This window comes from Nanorana parkeri, unplaced genomic scaffold (genome assembly GCF_000935625.1).
Source record: "Nanorana parkeri isolate BGI_ZX_2015 unplaced genomic scaffold, ASM93562v1 scaffold121, whole genome shotgun sequence".
Taxonomy (NCBI): Eukaryota; Metazoa; Chordata; class Amphibia; order Anura; family Dicroglossidae; genus Nanorana; species Nanorana parkeri.
The window spans coordinates 352,169-374,897 of record NW_017306389.1 but is presented as its reverse complement, the minus strand read 5'-3'; the positions used below and the strand labels follow the sequence as shown (position 1 = coordinate 374,897).

Here is a 22,729-nt window from a genome sequence, read left to right as displayed (position 1 = left end):
TGAAGGTGTGCCGCATTAAGTGTTTTTCTGCCTCCAAGTTTTTAATGCTTCCTTTCCTTGGGCACAAAACAACAGGGAACAGATGTTTAACTCACAACTGTCATCTCAGCACATATTGGCTGCCAATTTATAGGAGTTTTAATTATTTTTATATTATTAGGTATGCACTGTTTTTGATTATCGAGTATCGATATTTTTTTCCGGTACTCGCCGATACCGAAAGTCCCATTAAGGAATACAGGCGACGTGTAATGATTCGCCGGGAGGCATGTAAAGACTCAACACCCAGCTTCCCGATTGGCCAGGAAGCCGACTCCATGCTCCCTCGTCACCAAGTGACGAGGGAGCATGGAGCCGGCTTCCCAGGCAATCAGGAAACCAGGTAGCGTGTAATGACTCGCTGCTCAGCTTCCCGATACCAGAAGTTCGGGTGTCGGGCTAGGCATTGGAGCATTTGGGCAAGTACGAGTAATCGTCCAAATACTCGGTATCGGTGCATCCCTAATAATTATGGTCTGCACTATTTTAGCTAGGCAAATATACGAATATGCAGTCTTCTATTCAGCAACCATGTGGAGCTCTAGCCTCCCTTTCAAATATTCAAGTCATTACAGCGACTCCTTCCTTAAAAGGAATCTTAAGGGAGCTGCAATGCAAGCCTTTTGGTTGTGCTTTCTCTAACCTATAGTGCTTTAAACCCATTATAAAAAGGCATAGAAAGAACACAACATTCAATCAAATCCAAAAAAATGGGTCCTACTGACTTCGATGTGCCCAAATTTTGAGCAGCATTATTCTGCAGTGGCTTAGGACTGCTCTATATACCACTGGGTTAGGAGCTCTAAACAAATCCATCCCGGACAAAAAAATGGCCTGTACAAGTATATGGGCATTTGATTGCATCAAGAATGCATTTTACCGCATACAAGTCAATGGTAAAGAAAATGCAGTTCCTTCAGAGCTGAAAATCACCTTGAAGGAGCTCAGAGTATCTCATACTGGTCTCAAATGCAAGCTGCATGCCAACATGAAAGCAAACCGTGTTTACCCATCTACTTATTTAAAGTGATGTAGATAAGTGAAAAGTTCTCGTTATAAGCCAGAGAAAATTCCCAACTTGCATGCTGGTCTGATTCCCTTCTCTATGAAGCAGAGAGAAGAATTAAAGTGCTGCACATTGATGTCATCATGTGGTACAACAGCAGAGCCCAGAGTTCTGTGCCAGGATGGTCTCTAGTTGTTGGCCTATTTATATGGGCCATGACCTATACAAAGACTGTAGAGTGAGTGTTAATCCCCCCTATACACAAATGTAACTAATATTTACTCAATAAGCCTTTGGAAAATAGCGTTCATCATTTCGCGGGATTATCTGTGAATGTTTTTGTCCAAAAAGGATCCAGAAAATGGGCACCTAAGCAGGATGCTTTGTATCATCACAGGGCTTTGTAAATAAGATTTTTAGAGGAACTGGACCATCTGAAGTAAAAACATGAAAAAAATCAAAGATCACATTTTCCACAAACTCCTATTTTTGTCCTTTTTCCTTTTAAAACTGCCCAATAGACAACACTTTTTTGGATGTAACCTTGGGTAAGGTTTATTTCCAATCAGTTTTTCCGCTGGGGAATCGGATATACTGTCAAATTTCTATATTGGACATGCAACAAAAAACACTTTTGTTCAGTAAAACGGGAGGGATTGGGTTATTATCGCAGCATCTTGTAAGCTCAGTGACAATAGGAAGTGAGGTGAAAATCTCCTGCCTGGAGACTGCAAAAAATACTTGCCATATGTTTTTACTCTGCCCAAGCCTATCCAAAAATGCTTTGGCTGGTGTTGAATTTTAACTTTGACAAAAATGTTTTAACTTGCTTTTGGCACTTGGTGAAACATTTTATTGAGTATTAAAAGCACCATTTATTATTTGTGATCTTAGCAGTATTTTTAGTTGTTGGACAGTGTTTTTCTTTCCAAGAACGATACTACGTCTAACCCTGGGCCAACTGCACCGCATTGCTGGGATTTAACCTCATAAATGCATTGTTTAATGATAAAGTAGCTCCATTTAAAGTGCACTAGAAAATAAAAAAATATAACTACAATTACAAAACAAATGAAGGATGATATGAGCTGCCATTTAGAACAACTTTCACTTGCTTGCCGGTGGAAGCAATTTAGAGAATGACACATGACCTGCTCATTTCAAATCATCGTCTTTAAAAAGAGCATCATCGGTCATATTCTATGAATAGATGCTTAAATAAATTGATTTAGATTAGAGTTCTGAAGGTTACATATCTTTCCTCTAATCACAAATACTGCAAGATTGTATTGATCGGCAAACAGAATAATTCAGTGCCAGGAGATTCTGCCTTCTGTGAGGGCTTAGCAATGCAACAAACTACAACTAATATGTTGTAAAGAGAATGAGGAACTTTGACATTTTATTAAGACATTTTGGTGCAGAAAGAAATCATATCATTCCGGACACTCTGGCTTGATAATGATGGAAGTAGTCTGTGCAAAATTGCACTTGAATATCCGGTTCTGCTGCTAAGACCCTGCCCTACAAAGTACCTTTGGTGATCTCCTTCAACTCCTGCTTGTGCGGCTGACATTCAGAGTGCCATCTTAAAGTGGATGTAAACTCAAACCAAAATGACAGTTTGCTAAAGCACGGAACATCAAACACTTGCTTTTTCTTTTATGAAATACTTTTTTTCACCCTTTTTGCATCCACGGTTGCATCTTGGTAGTGCTGACCTTTCCAGCCTACATGTATGTATTCTAGCAATGTCTACATTGCATTTCTCATGGTAGATTTGCTGATGGTGAGAAAGGTGGAACATGCCTGTTCAATGTGTATTGAGATGTACTTCCAAAAGGAGACTACTGCAAGTGTCCATATCACAGAGTGACAACAAAGAAGCGCAATCAGGAGGCAGATACAGGGCAGTTCTCATCCTATAACAGGAAGTGCCTTAACAAGGACCTGCAACAGGAATAACAGGAGGTGCCTTAACATGGCACAATTACCGGCTCCTTACCTATTATATTCTGAATCAACATTGTTTGCCATCAGGGGCGGACTGGGCAGGGTGGCAACTGCCCCCCGGGCCTCTGCGATGCCGTCACGAACGGCCCCTCGACCTCCGCTGCCACCTGCACCCGGCCGGCCCGCCGCATGCGATGCGGCACTGTGATCGGCGCGTGATATACTTCCTACATATTCTTCTCACAACTTGGCATGCAAAACTAACAGCAGGTCTGATGTACAAAAATCACAAGAAATAATTTTTCCACATTTAATATTGTCACTACATACAGTATGTGTAGCTGGCACAAACTTAAAAGCATAACTAACCAATTAACAAAACTGTAACCTATTGCAGCTTAGCAATCCTTAGATTTGGTGGCTGCACTAGTTTTTAATCTGCAGGCAACATTTATCAAAGAACATTTTCAGCAAAGGCAGAAAATATCTCTTCATCTTGCAAGAACTGAAGTGTCCTTATCACTTCACATGAGCTGAAGGAAGCACAAACAACTTATATTTTTTCTGTAAGCTATTAACCACTTCAAGTGGGTGAACGTTTTTAAATGTCCGCCTTTATAGAGACGCAGATGGGAAATTTGGGGTATTTATTTTTTTGTTTACAAACTTTAAAATTAGAATTCAGTTTGGGTCTCTAGCTCAGCTCCGGCCTATTGTTGGCTCAACTGATAAGAGCAACAATGCACATCTTAGCTGAAATCAGAGCACTCTTGCTATGAATGACTAGGTAGTAATTGAAACTGGCGTCTGATCAGCAAACATAAAACCATTCCAGAAAGAAACCCGAGAGCCAGTGGTACACAGGAGTCAGCACTATGTTATACTTAGTCCTGCTCTGAATTATCAGATTTCGACTCACTAACAATCACCTATATGGAGCCTGGAACTGCACGTGTGTCAACAGTAGTGGAAGTAGCAGATACATAACACAGTATCAGTTCTACCGAGTGGAAAACATCCAAAACCTTGAGAATTTTTACAAGCCAGATATTGCTTTCCTCTGGTTTGCTGCTTGGTACTGAACCAAAACAGCCTTGGAAGGATCATAGATCCTATAGTATAGATTAATTTGTTACGTTGGATAGTTAGAAATCTCTTTAGGAGTGCAAGTTCTAGTTTGTAAGTGAAAGTACGAGTTGGGCTGGGGTACACTAGTGAAGGTCTCTATCAAAGTAAAAGAAACTGGAATTTTATACACACACACACACACACACACACACACATATTATAGCAGTGCCCAGGCTGCAAACAAGATAGGAACGGTAGGTTTGTTCTTAAGTTGAATTTGTATGCAAGTTCGAACAGGTAAATTTTTTTTTGTTTTGGATAGCACAGGGAAGGGTTAGCACAGGGAAGGGTAAAGCTTGTTCTGTGTGCCCCTGTTCAGAAGATTTCACCTCATGTCCCTGTGACAATTGGATATTGAAAATTTTGAGTTGTCGTGGAAACAAAGATTGGTGATAAAGCTTCAGTGGAGACACCTTTTTTCCCCATGATAACTGTTACAGGAGTGAATTTCCCTTGCTTGGGGTAGATTTCCTTTCACTTCCTGTTGTCTCAAGCACAGTAAGTGAGATTAAATCTTTCTAATGAGATACAGACAGCAGTAAAATCTTCACAGTGACCCGGAAGAAGAGGTGGGCACCCCTCGTCTGCAGGTCTAACAAGAGCCAATTTCCTGTAATGTACATACAGTACTATGAACCAGACCCAAAAAGGCGGGCACTCCTCGTCGGTAGCACTATAACTACCCCTGCTGTACAGTAATAGCCTCCGTTTGTAAGTAGGAGTCGTATGTAAGTTGGATGTATGTAACAGGGGGACTGCCTGTATATATGCACACAGACACACACTGTATACATACATGTATCCCTTAGGACGGTTTTTCTACAGTAAGGGTACCTCCCATCTAAGTCTATGGGATGTTTGTGTGTAGGTCATCCGGCACTAGATTGTCACCAGCCGGGCTGTTTTTAGCAAAGAGACATATAGCTAAAATTTTTGTTAGATTCTTATTTGTGACGACACCAGTGGGAAGATATTCCCTCACTTCCTGTCCCTGTGACACCTGTATGAGGAATAGTGAGTGCCACTTTGAAAAGGAAGGTGCAGACAGCATTAAAAATAAAAAAAATTGGTGGGGGGGGACTACATCACTTCCTGTCCTGGCAGGAAGTTAGGGACAATCTTCATAATAGGGACACAGGTGGCAATAAAAGCCTGGCAAAGAGGCCGATCATTGCACCCTGCATATTCCTATTAAAGGTTTACTTTAATAAAATGGACACTTGCAAATACATTCCGCCAAACGCAGCAAAGATGATTTAGAAAGGAGGAAACGCACATCTTCATAATATCACATCCACCAAATATCCTCCCAGTGCTACCTCAAAGTATTCATCGGCTCAAACAAGTGATTGATTGGCAGCTAGCCAGCTGGAGACCAAAAAAGGGTTTTTCTTTCCTGTTACTGCCTCTCGATTCAGACACTCTCTCGTAGAGCGCGCTATTTATAGCAGCTGGTGAGAAACCAGCCACAACTCAGCCACACAGCCACCGCAGGAAGAGAAACAAATCCAGAATGATGTTTTTGTAATAATTCTGCACGAGCAGTGGTCATGTGCACTGGAGGGTGCAGAGGCCAAATGAGAAAAGAAATTCTACCCTCGTTTCAATGATTTAAGCTGCTGAAATGACATTCAGAGACATTGGCCATCTTTGAAAATACTTTGTTTACCACCAACACACTTAATAAAAGGGCGCGATCACACACCGGGTCATTTTACATGCATTTTATTAATGCAATAAAATTGCATCGCCACTCGATATACATTTTCATAAAGTTTCTTTTAAAGATTATCTAAAGCCTAAACTTTTTCTTTTGTTTTTAAGCTTAGAAGGGTTAGACAAGATTTTGTTGTCTGTGTCCCCTATACGGAGACTCACTTTCTTTATCTGTCCTGGTGACCACTGCCATGAGGACAAAAAGTGATAGGAAATCAAAAATTGTAGCGTTGTACCAGGACAACAGAAGGAGAAATCTTTTAGGTGACAACAATCTTAAAGGTGATTTAACCTCACCTTTCAATTCCTGTTGCGTCTCCAGGACAGAATGTAGGGTTCCCCCCCCAAAAAAAACTATCCCTCAAAAAAAAAAACTGCAATTTCGTATTGTAATGTGTATTCTATCAAATGTTCTAAGCATTACTGTATTCAATTTTATAGCTTACATAAATCCTACACATCAGACACCAAATAAAGGCAGTTACTTAAAGCCAAAACTTTGTTTCCATTTTCGATAGTGTAGGTGCGGGTTAAAACGGTCGGTTTTACAGTTTTTTTTCATCTGTCTCTCAGGGGGATATCCCTTCAATTCCTGCACTGTAGATGCAATTGGAAGTGAGAATATATTTTAAATATGCGAGATATACTCTCAGAACGTTGTCACAGAGTGACAAGTTACCCTATTGGAAGATTTCCTTCTATTCTTGTTCTGGTGGCAAATCAAAATTTTGGATTTACTTTACCTTTTATTTCTGCTGACATTGGTGATCGGGACAATTAGGGCCAGTTCACATCATATCCAGTGGACCGCAGACACGCCTCCGGCGATCCCACCACTCTGGAAGGCGGGCGCTGCTGTACCACGCGTTCTGGTGTGGGCCATTGCACTGCGAGCAGGTGGCGTGTCTGCGGTGACATTGACATGAATGGCACCGCCACGTCCCCTCCCGCCCCAGAACGCAGGAGGCTTAGTTTATGTGATCCAGTGTGTCCCGGGAACAAACTGTGCTGGAACGCACTGGAAATAGAGTGAACCGGCAATCAGACATAGGTGGCATTCCTGTACCTCGTGTCCACAGTGTAAAATATCTAGTATCAAAATCATATATAATGTTATATATTTACATTTTTTATATTATGCACTTTAGTTTTTAGCGCTGCACAATTCACACTTTATCTATTCTGACCCCAGGGTTGAGAGCGCAGCTGCTTTAATATCAGGTTATTAAATCAGGGCCACCCATAAAGCGCGGATCCACATTTTTTACTATTCCTGTACCTCGTGTTCCTGTGTGGGCGGGGGGTGCCTGCAGTGCCACGCACCTTTCTGCTCCAGAACGCGGTCTGGCCTATGAAATCCAGTGCGTTCCGTGCTCGGGCCGCACCAGATTGCACTGGATATAGTGTGACTGGGCCCTGACTCTCCCCAAGAGGGATACAAACAGCAATTTAATTCTGAAATTGTAACACCATCTTCTGAACAAAACTACAAACTAGAGTAAAAGCTGCTTTGTTTAAATTTTTTTTAACGGGCTATTAAAGTATTTCATGTTTGGAGTTCTGCCAGTATTAACAGCTACATGGCTGATGATCTTCGAGAACTTCCCATCTGGCTCTGCTTCTAAATAACGTTTATTGAGCACTGAACATGTAAACGATCTCTAGAACAAAACATATAGAAATCTTAATTATTTTCTAAAATCCTCAAGTTTCAATACAAGCAATTTTAAAACAGTGAAAATGTATCATGGGGGCTCTTTACATATCATAATCCGTCCTGAAATGAACTGTGTGCTTAACAGTAGGGATCTCTGCTTTTACCACTCTGTTTTGCCTATTCAGTAACGCCTGCCAGGACCATCGAGAACCCAACACAGGTCTGTTAGATGTGAAGAAAGCTCACAGAGCTTGAAAGCAGGCTGAAACCTTATGAAAATCGATTCTACTTTTTAAACGCAAATCGCGGCTATTGAGTAATTAGCAGATCAGCAGTTTTGGTGCCAGCTGCATGGAGTCAGGTGCTCTTGAGCTCCATACCTGGACACAACAGATAATTATTGTCTGCGTCCAGAGGAAATTTTCTAGAACAGTGGAACATTAATCCAGACACCGACAGACTCCGCATGTTATTTCAGCTAATTCGTTTGCTAATGCATTTCCGAGTGGGGTTCTATTCTCTTTCAGAGAGCACATATTACTACAGAGGAGAGCTGACCTACTGTCCACTACTTGGAATCAATAGAGGTTTCTCATTTTATTACCAAAAAAATGACCAGATACCCTTATAACTCAATTAACCTTTTACATATCGAAACAATGCAGATCCTACACAAATGCATGGGTCAGTATTAGTACTGGAAGGAGTACAACTGGAATACGTCTGACAATTCTCAAGGGAACAGAACTATACTGTTCAATGAAAAGCACTTTTTACATTCCAAAAGGTGAATGTGTCAGAAAGCTGCACTCTGTGGTTATTTCTGCAACATTCTTCCATGACTTTCCATAATGCTTAGTAAAATACTGCTTTTGTCTTCACAGGATTAGCCCAAGATACAAGGCGTGCCTGGAATTCTGCATCTTTAGAACTTTCTCTTCAGGCAAAATAAAGGAAAGTAACTTGAAGCAAGATTCATTTAACCATTGGCGTGTTTGTACCTTAGACAAAGTACACAAGTTCTGCGAGCACTGGTGACAAAGAGCAGAAGAAGAGGCAGGCAGATTTGGAAAGCTCAATTCAGTTAATAGCACTTAGCAAGCCTATTAAAAGGTGCAGTTTATTCATGGTCTACAATAATTCACTAGACATTATTATACTAGCTGATTAGTATATATCAGACCTCCTAACAAATCAAAAAACAGAAATATGGCACTGCACAACTGTGCCACTTACAAATATTCTACAGAACAATGCTCACAAGCATTATACGGCCAGTCAATTACTTGGGGACAACACATTCACTATGACCGAAACCCAAATAGATAGGCATGGATCTTAACTTTTAGCCCAGTATACCATTACCCTAATACACTATGTAGAGACAGATTAGATTACTCATAAACAAATGCATTGGGGAAAGAGTGCAGAGGCTGGGTTCCTCACAGCATGGGCTCAAGCAAGCAGATAGCAGTGGGATCAGTTTAGACTAGGGATGCACATATACTGGTGACGATACTGGGCATTTTCACTACTACTTGTGAAAATGCCCCGATACTAAAGACTCATAGCGGTACTTTCACGCGGTACCTGCTTACAGCGCCTACACCACCCGCACATCCCCCCCTGCTGAGACCCTTTATCCATCAGGCCAGCACCACGGAACAGCACAGAGTATGTATCGACATATTACTCTGCATTGCTGAGTAATGCATTTCTGCGATTTGTAGTCTTCTATAGCTGATGGTATTATAAAAATACCATCTGCTATAGTGGACTACAAATCCCAGTAATACATTATGCAGCAATGCAGAATAATACTACAAGTGACAGTATTCTGCCATGCTGTATAATGTCTTGCTGAGATTTGTACTCCTCTATAGCTGGTGGAACTCTGCATTGCTATATAATATATTGCTGAGATTTGTAGTCCCTGTAAAGCTAGGAACCATGGCATAACTACCAGGGTGGTAGTGGTTGCATTTGCAACCAGGCCCTGGCACTCTACCACTGTCCTATAACAATTTGTCTGAATTGTTACAGAAAAACTGTCACATGACAAAAAAAAAAAAGTATCGCTAATTGGTATCGGCGGGAACACGAGGAACAGTATCAGTACTCTTACTTGCTCTGGAAAAAATGGTATCGGTGCATCCCTAGTTTATACTATTTCCCTACTTGGAGCACAATCCAGTAAAATGCAATGGCATTCCAGATTTTAGCTTCTTCTGCCAGTTTCTTCTTCTAAGAGGGTACAGAATTGTGACAAGACTGCAACTAAGGAAGGGATCTCAGGAGCTTTCAGGATGTTACTGCAAGGTAGAGAATACAGGCATCCTAAAAACACTGACTTTACCAAATTCATTCAAAAGTGGTTGCCTGGGAAAATGCATTATGCTTGTGTAAGCTTCATGGATAGTACCGTTGTCATATAAAGCTTTGAACATGTAGGCTTTAGAATACTGCAGAGGCAAAACTAAAACACAGGCAAAGAGAAAAAGTAATTCTAATCACTAACTACTACAGCAGATTTTAAAAACCTTTTCAGTTTTGAATAGAGTGGGGAGGGGTAACAGCATCCAGCAGGTTTCAAGTCATTCCTGGCTCCCCATTGAAGGAGGATTTCCTCACCTTCTGTCCTGGTGACCACACATGGAGTAGAACAAACCTCCCCAAAGGGTACATAGACAGCCATGACTAGCTCTCAGAGGTCTAGCCCTCCAACTAAAAAATTGTTATTTCTACCTCCTCCTTTCAGATATTCACCTTCCAAATCCTGTCCTAGTGACCGTACAGGTGCTGGAGGGACACAAAAAAACCTGACAATGTTACTAAACAATCTTCCTTCTACCCCCAAAAAAATGGGCTTTCAAACATAGCTCACGGCTGTAGGAATATAGCAGCTTTATGGGAGCTGAAAATTACATCAGTTTAATGCTCCCGTGTGATCAGCGTGGAAGCACAATGGATTTCAAAGGATGCCATTTATGTCAATTATCAGAGGGCAAACTGAATCGTCACAAAATTTGAACTAATTATTAAGCCATTTTCTCAGTAAATGATTGGTTCGGGACAAACAGCACTTCTGCTATTTCCATGTACAAGCTCTAGGACACACTATGAACCGAACACTGCAGACACTGCCTCTCTCCTGAAAAGCTAGCAGCGAAACAGATTGGAGGCCAATTCTCATGCAAATTGATATTGTTCTGTAAGGGGCACAGCAGGTGTTCCGCAATGCCTCCCATTATCGAAATTAGGATTCAGCAAAAGAGGCTGATTACATGGACATGCATTATTGCTTTAAAAATGTGTGCTCCAGCACGGGAGAAAGTTGTACTAATGAGGATAAAAGAATTGATTAAAATATCAGTTTTCTATCGAAGCCACTGAAATGAGGAAAGAGATTTAAAAAAGGAGGGGCAGGAGGGTGATCTGCAACTTGTTGAGAGATCGCATGCACTAATCAACGAGACTCCCAAAAATTAACCTGAAATGAAGGCAAACTGCGGCATTTCAGCTGCAATGACTCTGAACACCACTGCAGAATTATAGGCTAAAAGAAAAAAAAAGAGCCTAGTACTGGCCATACACATACTTAACCTTGTGTACACAGGCATTGTTCATCCTAACCTGTAAATTCTACTCTCAAGAAAATTACAAGCAAGCATTCACAAAATATATTAACCACTTACCGTCCTTAGTAAAAAAAACGGACGGACGGCACTGCAGCATTGGCGGGTTGCCGTCTCCAGACGGCAATTTTTTTCTGCTCGCGCGCGCCCCCTAGCGGGCACGCACGGCCAGGAAAGACCCGACCATTGCACACACCCGTTACCGGGTGATTCACATATAGGCGATTAGCGGCTCCATAGCCCGGCTATCGTCCATATGTGCTCTGATCAGACCACTTGTATTAAACGAGCGGCGGCGGCTCCACAATGTACATTCAGCTCTGCTTGTCCAGAGCCAGGCTGAATGTACTTTAAAACTACTCACCCGGTGCCCGAAACTGCATGTCCCGGGCATCGGGCAATAGGAATTCCACACCCCTGACATGCATTGCTTACAGCTCCTTGGTGTGTCCTGAGGAGGTACCTGAACTAGTGTGACATCACATTATGGCTGATGAAGATCGAACCTGATCAAAATAAATACAAATAATCAAATCTAAGTGTGTATTTGGAGCCTGAATATATATAAATATGTATTTTAATTCCTTTGCCGTTGCAAATAAAAAAAACTCTCGCTGGAGAAAACATGTGACTGGCAAGAAACAAAATTATGCTTGAAGCAGAAAACCAAATGAAAAGCAAAAGTCAACATATAATGGAGGGGTGTATGGGAAATGTTCAAGGAGGAGGAGCAGTAAGGGGGGAAAAGTCCTTGCCGAGCGGTTTACAGGAGGAGCAGGAAAATTGGAGAACAAAGCCATAGTTATCCTCATCCATGAGAAAAGAGTCCAATATGACCTCAAGAACTACAAAGCAATCAACTGGCTGTCAATCACTGGAAGATTTTTATAGAGATACGTGCTAATCAGGAGCTATGGAACAAGCCGTCACCCAGGACAAAAAACAAGTTGAGTTTTATTCCATGACAATGGCCAACACTCAATGCCCTTCTGCAGCCACTTCACTGGTGGTCATCAAACTTAGACAAAGAAAAGGAAGATTTTCTTTCTTTAGTTCCAGACTGAAGTATAAGAAGAAATTGCGTTTTGTAGGATAACAACTATTACTGTGCAGTTTGTTCTACAAATAAACAACGATCTACAGTATCAGGGCATTTACCTGGTTATAGCAATTCTTTTTTCCATTTTGTAGAAAGCTGAACAAAATTAGCACTCCTCTGGTAGCTCCTACTATAAGTATCCACCGGCATAAGATGTCAGTCACCTGGACTGGCCATTTCTGTAAGAATCTGGAAAATTGGTCATGTTCAAGGGGGGCCTGAAGTTGCTGTCTTTTGCCTCCATTCACACAAATTCAAATGCTAGGCATTGCCAATCCAATTTAAAAAGAACAATGCAGTCATTTTACCCCAATTATGATTCAATTGGGTCTGCATATTCAAGCAAAACTATACAAAGCACATGGTTCGCTTAAAGTGTATGTTATAATACCATCGAAAGCATCTTGCTATAGCAATTTTATATGTCAAAAATACCAATTGATCCTGCCAGAAATCTTGTGTGGTGTTAACTTTCTGTGCTCTCTGCTGACTGGTATTAGTTTAGTTTGCATTTTTCTCAGCTAACTCTGCACTACAGAACCCCTCCGCACAGGTCACAGAAAGCAGAAGAGAGGTGTTCTGTAGTCCAGTGCTAGGCAGACAACGCTGCTACTCTACAGATACAGTAGGGTTAGTAAGCGATGACACTCTAGGACAGGAAGTGTTATTGACAGAATCACCAGTTAAAAACAAATGGTAAGAGATCCCTGAAAAAGGGAACACAAATGCAGCTACCATATCTAAGGACTAGTATACGGCAACACATTGAGGGGAATTTATCAAAACTGGAGCAGACAAAATCTAGAGCAGCTGTGCATGGCAATCAATCAGCATCCACCTTTCATTTTCAAAGCTTAACTGAACAAACTGAAGAGAAGCTGATTAGTTGCCATAGGCAACTGCTCCAGAATCTTCTGCTCCAGTAATGATAAATTCCCCCCCCATTGTATTTTTATTCTAAGCGTTTAAATACACTAAAAGTAAATATTATGCAGGCTGCCACTGCTAACCTTTCCTTTTGAGAAAATGTTGTTCCCTGGTTGCCAAGCATAGATTACAAATCCGGACTTTCAAAAGGACCAGTCCAATGTAGGACATTTCAGTGTTGGAGAGTGAGACAAGTGTGTGGTATCCATCCATGAGTTACCTCCCTCGAGCTTTGTTCTGTTGCCTCTATAGCCTGACAATTTAGAGTGAGGAAACTGGATACAGGCAGTGCCCGGGTTACGGGCGTCCGACTTACGGACAATCCGTACTTACGAACCGGGGTCCACAGTTCTCCTAAATGTGCGGCAGCTGCCAGTACATTTAGGAGAACTGTGGCTGCAGCGGCCTGTGTCCCTTCAAATCCGGACACAGACCGCTGTATTCCTAGCTGCCCCCCGGACCTCCGCTGATGTCTCGCCGATCCATCGCTCTCCTGGTCCGGCCGCGGCTCCTCTGCCCCGCCCCTCTTCATTGCAGGGTGGGAGCCATACCCAGCCTGCTATTGGATATTCTAAAATGCAATAGCCAATAGCAAGCTGGCTATTGCACCCGCCCACTACCTGCTGGTAATCAGCATAGGAGGACCTGATAGAGAACTTTCTCCTTCAGGCCTGTCCTCTGCTGATTGACAGCAGGCAGTGGGCAGATGCAATAGCCAGCCTGCTATTGCAATTTGAAATATCAAATAACAGGCTATTGCTCCCAGCATTAAAATAAAATAAAATTAAAAATGCAAATAAAAAAAGTTTATAAAATTAAAAAAAAATAACTTTTTGTAGTCATTTTAAATAAAAAAATGTTTTTATTATATTATAATCTTCTGAACAACAGAACAAGACAGCAAAACAAACATGACCCTTCCCTATGCTATCCAAAACTAAAAAAGTTTTTTTGGCAGGAGTTACACTTAAAAAATGTACCTGTTCCGACTTACATACAAATTCAACTTAAGTACAAACCTAAAGTCCCTATCTTGTATGTAACCCGGGGACTGCCTGTATTGGCAATTTTAGAAATGCATGAAGCAGGTCTCAAAATGCAGATTTGGTAAAGATGCAACCAAGAACACATATTGGGAAGCTCTCAAACAGAGGATAACCATGTGACCAGAAACCACTCAATCATCGCTTAGTTGAATGTTTTTATTTTCATTTTTGGCTTCCTGCATAGTTATGCTGGTCATGCACGTAACAATCCAAGCTAAACAATGTGGATGGTGGAATCCCCACTACCACACTATTGTATTCCAATGGTGGCAAGTATGCTGCTGTGAGAATACTCAGACAGTGACTGCAGCTAATTGCAGTCACTGCGTGGCCAAGAATTTTTGCACTGGTTCCTTCGACAAAAGTTGACTGAAAAACAGACTTTAATTCAACATACGGGTGCCAACGGGGCCACACACTGGTCAAAATTCCAGCAGTGTATGGCTTGCTTTACCTGATGTATTGAGCAGTATCTGTGCTCAATCTTGCAGGAAAGGCTCTTTAGGCAATATATTTGTGGCCAATCAGCATATAGGAATTGGGTTCAGGTCAGACCAAGGTTTTAGTTCCACAAGTGATATCAGGATCTCTCTCAAATGGTCAAAAACGCATACTAGAAAAAAAAAACGCATTACTAATGGCTTTTATAGCATAAGGAGCTGTGCATAACAGAACCTAGACATAGAAAGCTAAAAACTATGCAGATAACTACTAGAAATAAAAATTAAAAAAAACCTGCAATTGTCCTCTGACAACTAATAGTAATAATATGTGGAATGACTTTCTATAAACAGAGTTAAAATCTGTTCCATGAACTTTCATAGGTATTTGTATACAGAAGTTTTACAGTTAGCACACCAATACAGAAACATACTAAGGGAATGTATCAAAAGTGGAGCAGATGTGCCTGGCAACCAATCAATCAATCAGTTTCTCTCTTTAAATTTTCAAATCTTAACTGAACAAACTGAAGAGAGAAGCTGAATGGTTGCCATGGGCAACTGCTCCAGTTTTGATAAATTCCATCCACTGAATATAGAAGAAAACATTGTGTCTGCTGATGTCACAAGTCTAATCTCTATATTGATTGAAAGAAAAATTACTATTGTAAAATGTATAGAAATGTTTGGCAAGCAATTTGTATTTTACATTAAGCATTTCTGTTTTAAGAACATCATGTTTACAATAAAACACTATTACTGAAGGTTACTTTCCTGAACTTCTTGGCCGCTTTGCACAGCCTAGCTCCAGATCTTCTTCCCTGGAGTAATCCAAGAAACTTCCACTCTAACTTTAATTATGTTCTGCTCTCTGGGTGGCACCGTTCCCTGGCTTCACTCAATGTGGCCTGCAGCCCAACATAGTAAGTTGCAGCCTGAGTGCCAGCATCAGATACTCTCATTGGATTGGAGCTAAAAGTGATTAGCCAAAACAGTGCTAGAGCGCTGAAGCTTTTTACAGAGAAAGCAGCTATAAAAAGGTACGGGGCTTCTACATATCCATATTGAAAGAGCCGATTGCATCTCCTCTAAAGTAGATATGCAACCTACCTAAATGATATTTTGGTTGCTAAAGCACTGTGTATCAAACAGTTGCATTTTAATTCCTTGTTTTTACCTTTTTTTGGTCCTTTGTCGCATCTTTGGGATTTTGATCTCTTGCTTCCCTTGCTAGCCACTTCCTGTCTATATGCATGCACTCCAGCAGAGGCTGCATATCATTTCTCAAGGTGGGGTTTTGGATGGTGAAAAAAAAAAAAAAGAAAAAAAAAAAAAGAAGGACCATGCTTGCATAGCGGGAACTTGCATTAAACACATTGATCTTCTAAATATATTCTCAAATGTTAAAATAAACCTGTGTTGTCAGTGTTGCTGGGGCGAATAAGCAAGCAACGTCATCTTTGCCTCAACCTTCAGACACGTTACCAACACTGAAGGTAGCTCTGAGAAGCAGTTTCTCCAGGAAATAATTTTAAGATCTTCTCTTATTCTTAAATCTTAGCAGGAATGTAAATAAAATTACGGCAGCACTTAAGTATATAGGCCCCGTTTAAAACACTTTTCTCTTAAATGTTTGCTGCTCGGTATAAAAGTACAGTACACAGATACTTGGTGGAATGCTTCTACACAGAAAATGTATCAGAATTATTTGGGAGACGCTTGTTATTAATATATGTGTCATATATGTGTTAATATATGTGTAGATCACAAAGTTAAAAAAGGACTCGAGTGATCCACAGAGGTAGGCCTTTGCCAGTTTGTGGGTATATTTGTTACTGTGTATGTTCTCACATTGCACACAGTTCAGGAATGTGTTACAGTGATCGCTGAGAATAAACATCTCCCATTTATAATGCACCACAATTCAAACACTTTCCCCTTCACATCTCATCACCATCAAGCCTGCCTTATGGGTCAGTGAGCCTTTGATCTTCCATTTTAGCATCAGGAACACATGACACTTCAAAGGCACATAATAGCCTATAGTTGTAATGAGGATTAAATTGTACAGGCCTCTACTTAGGAAAAAAACAAGCCACATAGCTCTTTTGTTTAAAGAAAAAAAAATAATACACCAGTCATACCAGTTCAGAGCATGAATGATGTGTTGTATTTTTCTTACAGAAGCTTCTGTCAGTCCCTTTTTGTCACCTCAGTTTCCCGATTACATCACTGGCATCTCAGGCATTTAGTAAGATGTTATCTTTAAACAGAATAAGAACAGCCCTCCCTGGGCTTATCTATCCATTTAATACAAAGGCTACTTAAAGTCTCTATCAAGACATTCCTTCTAGTTTTGGATAGAATGGGAATAGATTACAGCTCCTATCAGGTTTTTACTATCTGGCCCTATGTGAGGGAGATTTACCCTCACTCCCTGCTCTGCTGACAACAGCTTAATCAAACAGGAAGTGGGGGAACCTGCAACAGGGACACAGACAAAAACAAATGCGGAAAGGGGTTCTAGCCTTCCTCTATTCTACTAAAGAAAAGCATTTTTACTTTCATCAGAGAGTTCCCCTCACTTCCTCTCTGGTAAAACATCGTCAGCAGGTCAAGAAGTGAGGATAAATCTCTCGCTCTCACGGAGCCCGAGCGAACATTAAAAACCTGCCTATTGACGTACACTTTAAAAATGGTCTGTGCTCCCTGTAGCAACTCATCACTTCTCCATTTCATAGTTCTAGAGCAAGGTAGAGTGAGAGGCTCCGATTGGCTGCTCTAGGCGTCACATAGACACTTTCATACACCTGGGACTTTGTCTTTTGAAAAGTGACAAAAAGCCATTATAAAAACCAGGGGGTGTAATGAGTAGTGCAGGCCAAACGTTTCACAACCTGGTGAACGCTCTCCATAAGTACAGCAATCTCCCACCAACCGTTTTGTTTTCCAAGATTGAGCAGCCGCAGTATCAAAATTGTTATGGCAAAGAAACTGATTTTCACACATTTAGAATGTCCAATTTAAAATCAGGAGAGTTGAGGAAGACTAACGGGTTGCAGATTGCTCAACTCCTTGCAGTTTTTTTTTTTTTCTTTCTTTTTTACACAAAGCTTCTAAGTAGCCAAGTACGAGGCCATCAGAAAAGTCTCTTTATTAACAACTGTCAATCAGTAGGTCCATTGTAGTGCAATGAATACTGGAGTTTAAAAGGAGAACTATGAGGTGAGCGATTTTCACTCATCCTCATTTAGCCGACCTGTGACACTGAAACTGTCACAGGTCGGCTCAGTAGATCGGGAAGTGAGCGAACACATTCCCGGCATTCGTTCACTTCTCGATCTAGTCACTCCACAGAGCTGTGACAGGGGAGGGACTGGATTCCCCCCTCCCCGCTCCTATCCTCCAGTGCTGACTGGCGGAACGGGCGGGGGAGGGGGTGGGTACAGATGGCTCTGCCTCTAGATAGGCAGAGCCAGCTGTCACTCACGCTGCTGGGCGGATCCAGACATAATTGTTCCCTATCAGCTGCGGCGCCTCAGTATACCGCGAGCTGTAGCTCGCGGTATACTGAGCTTAGGGTGACGGGAGGATGTTGGTTTGTGTCCTCCCATTACCCCTAGGAGAACTATGGGGGAAAGCCCTAACCCCATAGTTCTCCTTTAATGTTAGCTGTACACATGAAAAGGACTCACAAACATTATTGTTAAGTTATTTACAGTACACATTTGTTTAAGATGGACCAGTTATCTACACAAGTAACACACTCCAGATACACTACATGTACAGTTGCTGACTATAGATAACAGAGCTGGAAAGGTTTGCAGATGGCAAGTCAAAACGTAGCCAGTGGTGACCTTCTATGAATCTAGTTGAAGGTCTCCCTGTGAAGGTGATGGGTGGGCAAGGCTTGAGCTGGCCATGCATATTTAGCAGGCTGAACGAGAAAAAAAAACGCTCAATTTCCCATTCCACGCCATTTAGCACCGCTATACCCCAACATTGACTGGAGCTGATTGGCTGCAGCCACTGCTCAACCAACAATTTTTCTGCACCAGCTCCTTCTAGTTTGTCAAGTCAGGCGAGGCCCACAGGGCCACCAACAGCTTAAGTTTAACACACTGCTTACAGCTTCTTGGTTTTATTGCCGTCTATGACTCAATCAGCGATATTTCCCGTTATTTTGTATTCCTGTGACATCAGGATAAGAGATGGGGGGTGGGGGGGACCTGAGTCAACAGGGCAGGAGGAATAGACAACAAAACCTAGCAGAGGTTCTACCACTACTACTTGCCAAAGTCTACAAAAAAGTGTATTTGCTTCTACGTACTCACTAGATTTCCCACTATATCCTGTCCGTCTGAAACCCTGTAACTGTAAGTAGCGATTGTCAATCTCCAAGTTAGGAACTTAGGCTCCATTCACACCTACATTTTAATTCAAGTTAATGATCGGGTGGTACACTGCATGTAATCATTTGTAATACGTTTACATGCGGTTAGGAATCAATCACTATCCCTGCAGACAAGATAGTGATCGCTTCCTAACCGCATGTAATCTTATCACATACGAATACATGCAGCTGTCAACCGATCATTAACTTAACAGGTGACAGCTGCTGCCTGTAAACAGGATATTACGGATTCATGCTGCAGGAGATCGCAGGTTCCTGATGCAGGAATCCCTAATCGCACCTAAACTATAGCTGTGAATGAGGCCTAAGACAGCAATAAGAATCTGATAGAGTTTCTAACATCTCTCTACTCTACCCAAACAGAAAAGTGTTGGATTGAGCTAGGCTTTAAATGAGATGTTAATCATTCTTAAATTAAGATCAAAAGCAGAAATCTCCATTGGATTCACGCATTTTCTTTTCCTCCCTCGACTGTAATTATACAAACATGTTATCGCTTCATTCTAGTAATTTGTTAAGCCATAAAGCGGTCCAGTCATGAAGCAATTTTCCAGCATACACCACAGACATCAGGTCAGGGTGGCTTTGCATGGTGCATGCAGTTAACTGCAGCAGCTTGTGCTAAGGGACATTATAAACAGGGGTGTTCAAACAAGTGAAGGTAGGTGATGTGGACTGCTCTTTTATATACAATACCAGACACTCTAATTTAGCAGCCTTTAAAGATAAGCTGAAATATACTTCAAGAGGACATCTTAACGAAAGCCAGAGAGATTGACGGAAACATGGTGAATGTATTTCAGATGGCATCTGCTGGCACTGTAGCAGGCAGCAGTGAAACTCAATGTTGTGTGTACAAATTATCACAGCGTCTCAGTGCTTACACTCATCAGCTTTGCACAACTATTACTATTTTCTAAAGTGAAAAAGGAATTGGACAAAACTAGTTCCAGCTGGAATTTCACTCTAAAGTCCTCCTGTTGATTGGCAGCTACTTAAATTGCCTTATTTGAAAAGCACGCAATGTGGATAAAATGAGGTGCAGACTGAATGACCACGGTCAAATTACCCGTCTTGCAGTTAGAGTAGTTTCAAGGATTGCCATTAGAGTAAACAACAGCTACATTTTCCTGAAGTCAACCTGTCACTGTATATTAACATTTCTTAGTCCATCAAACTATCTATGTATCCACATAGCCATTTATTGCTCCAGCTATCTGCTCTTTTCACGTATATGATCTGTGGATAAAACGAAATTCTTGGCCTTTCTCTCCTTCTGTTATTCAAGGTAGGGATAATTAATGTTATTTTACTCAGGTTTTCAAAACGCAAATATACAGTAATTATTTGACTATTAAATAACATGTTATGCATTTTAAAAACAGCCACATAAGCTATCATGATTTTATAAAGATGATGTCCCCATCTCTGAAAACATAGGAATATTGACACTGGCACTCCAAATGTGTCTATTTATTGACACAATTGATGGAGGTGCCCTCCGCACACCTTTCAGCAGTCCCGGCCAACAATCAAATAAATGGTGCTCGAAGTAACTTCACGGATGGCACCGTGCAAAACACAAGATTGAAGAAAATAGGTCACCAGCACTCCATAAGTTAAAATGAATGAGTCCTTTTAATGGACAATGATGTCACAGAAATCCCGGGATTTCTGTGACATCATTGTCCATTAAAAGGACTCATTCATTTTAACTTATGGAGTGCTGGTGACCTATTTTCTTCAATCTATTTATTGACAGACATGCAGCAAATCACATAAATTGCAATGTTTCGGTGTCTCGTAGGATCCCCTTCTTCAGGCAGAGCATGAATCATCACATGCTGTGCCTGAAGGGGATCCTGCGAGACCCCGAATCCTTTCTATGCTGCCACTCGTTAACACCATTGTACCCATTTATTCTTCTATGTGGAGAAAATAGGACAGGAGTGCGATGGCTTCCTGGATTATCTCTGAAAACAAACTTGCTTAATGTGTCTTCATACCGTTGAAGTCCATACACAGAGCCTTGTTAAGATGAGACACTGGAGAGTCAGACTCAGGAGAAGGCCATTTTTTTACAGGGACAGACTGACTATCTGGAACCATTTAGGGGAAGGGATTGCTTGTCATGGGAAATCCCATTTTTTGTAAATAAAATATATTACATTGGTGATGCAGAGGGAAAATCTTTGCAGCACAAAGATGCTGCAAAGATTAGTTCCTTTAGGAACTAAGGCAAGACACTGTAGTAGGTGACGCAACAATGCACAGCCTCAAATAAAATTTCCTTTTGGTGCTTTAATTGGCGTTTGGAAAAGAAGAGACACAGCATCTAAGTCCTCTAGACTCTAGAGGATTTTTGACAGATTCAGAAGAGTGAAAAAACCTCCGAGCTATGGAGTAGGAAAAGAGCAGCCATGCATGTCCCTAGTTAGCTGCCTTGGGCATTTCAGAACCTGCAGCAAGTAGAAGGCAGCACCAGCTGTGTGGGCATGCACACATCTCTGCTGTATAATGCACTTCTGATAGATGTAAGAGCCAGCAGAATGCGTTCGTAAAGCAGCCAGAGCGCTCATTAGTGGGCAAGCGCAAGTGCACAAATAAAACTGTCATCAAGAAAGAGTCCTGGCCTGAAATGCAAGCGGCAGGGAACTCAAAACAGAAGCTTGGGTCAGAAAAAAAAAAAAACACTGCCCACCTGTCTGCACAGAAACATTGCCCATTAATAATCAAAGGGAGGGAAGACCTAGTCCCCTACATTGTTACTACTGCCGTTTCTGGTGTATACTAACTGCTATCCTCTCCAGTAATGCTACACGAGATGGCTGCAGTACATGAAGAATCCCCAGTGCAACCAGAAACTGGACATACTCTTAACATGCTATAGCCATGGTCCTCGACACCCAGCAAGGCATGCCCAAACAAATACTGCCTGATCTTAAAATGTAGAGTCCTGTGATAGCTGAACACAGATTGGGCCATTACTGCTGGGAATGCAGAACCATCACAGAGGTAACACCAGTATGGAAAACTGAAAAACCTGCACTTGATGGATTGGAGTTCCAGAATGTAAAATATCCAGTAGAAATCTACCATTCACTCATTGGCTAACTAAAGAGACTTTCAGGATTTTAAATATCTGGCATGAACCTACCAGCATCAGTTGATGTTAGAAGTAAATCTTCCAAAATCAAGAGAAAAAAATTCTAGCAGAGAGGAGGAAACATCCATTCTCCTTTGGATACCAAGCATAAATGGCAATCTGGGAGGTGATATAACTTTAAAGTGGCAGGCTTGCAGTTTATTTGTGCCTAGTTTCCATTTCTGCTATAGTCAGCAATTTAACCATATGTTGCTCAATGCCATCAAGCTCCCTCAATTGATGATACAAAAACACTTGTTTGCTATGAGACATCCAAAACTTTTTAATAATGCATCTTGTTATAAAGGCTACTTAAACATGTATGTAACAAGTAAAACAGTATCCTCATTCTGTATCATGTCTTGATCTGACTAACTAATTTGGGAAACCCGATCTTAAACATTTACGAGGATGGCTACAGGTTCCCGTAGACTTGATGTAACGGACTCCAAATTGAGCCACAAATTAAAGGACTAGACCTTGTCTGTGGTTGGCCCCTGAGCCTGCAGGCCACCTGCTGCTGA

At 41.4% G+C, this 22,729-nt stretch overlaps 1 protein-coding gene across 1 annotated transcript in view; it reads right to left on the bottom strand.

Moving 5' to 3' along the window:
• ACVR2B (activin A receptor type 2B) overlaps positions 1 to 22,729 on the bottom strand; it is a 150,589-nt gene that overhangs the window by 90,014 nt on the left and 37,846 nt on the right. The gene's annotated exons all lie outside the window — the stretch shown is intronic.